The sequence below is a fragment of the Sinocyclocheilus anshuiensis genome, unplaced genomic scaffold (assembly GCF_001515605.1).
Source record: "Sinocyclocheilus anshuiensis isolate Anshui unplaced genomic scaffold, SAMN03320099.WGS_v1.1 C31784096, whole genome shotgun sequence".
In the NCBI taxonomy this organism is placed as follows: domain Eukaryota; kingdom Metazoa; phylum Chordata; class Actinopteri; order Cypriniformes; family Cyprinidae; genus Sinocyclocheilus; species Sinocyclocheilus anshuiensis.
The window spans coordinates 1-506 of NW_015604255.1; the positions used below are offsets into that span (position 1 = coordinate 1).

Genomic DNA, 506 nt, shown 5'->3' on the forward strand with positions numbered 1-506 from the left:
AAATGAATCAGTCACCCAGCCGGACGATGGCTGCTCAATGAAGCTATGGTTAAATGTGAGCTCAGGGTCATGATGAGAGACTGAAGACACAGCGAAGAACATTAAAAGTCCACTTGCGTTCACCAAAATACAATCTCCCTTCCTTATGTTTCTCCGTGAAAGCTGCAAATGAAAATAGGCACATTACCTGTAACCCTAGGCAAACCAGATGACCAAAGACTAAAGCACGGCATTGCTGAACCCATGTTGGCCAGCACAGTATAAACATGATGCTTCATGTGGACCGCAGGGCTGCCATCTCCAACCGCCACTCTAGAGGACAGATTTAGCAGAAGATTTGCTTATTGATAACAAAATAATAATATATTTGATAATATATCAGCTTCCAAATAACATATTCATACCCTTCCTTCCCTTCAACGGGCCGCCCACAACAGCAGCAGCAGAACAGCAAGGCGAGTATTAAAATGCACAAGGGAATCAAAAGCCCTGCTAAGAGACCTGCC

The 506-nt window shown here is 44.3% G+C and overlaps 1 long non-coding RNA gene across 1 annotated transcript; it reads right to left on the reverse strand.

Annotated features, from left to right (window-relative positions):
• On the reverse strand, positions 1 to 495 carry LOC107682177 (uncharacterized). Its single transcript, XR_001633396.1, has 3 exons — positions 405 to 495; positions 188 to 312; positions 1 to 80 (listed from the first exon to the last, which is right to left on the reverse strand). It is a non-coding gene; the product is annotated as an uncharacterized LOC107682177 (long non-coding RNA).
• Positions 496 to 506: the final 11 nt, after the last annotated feature.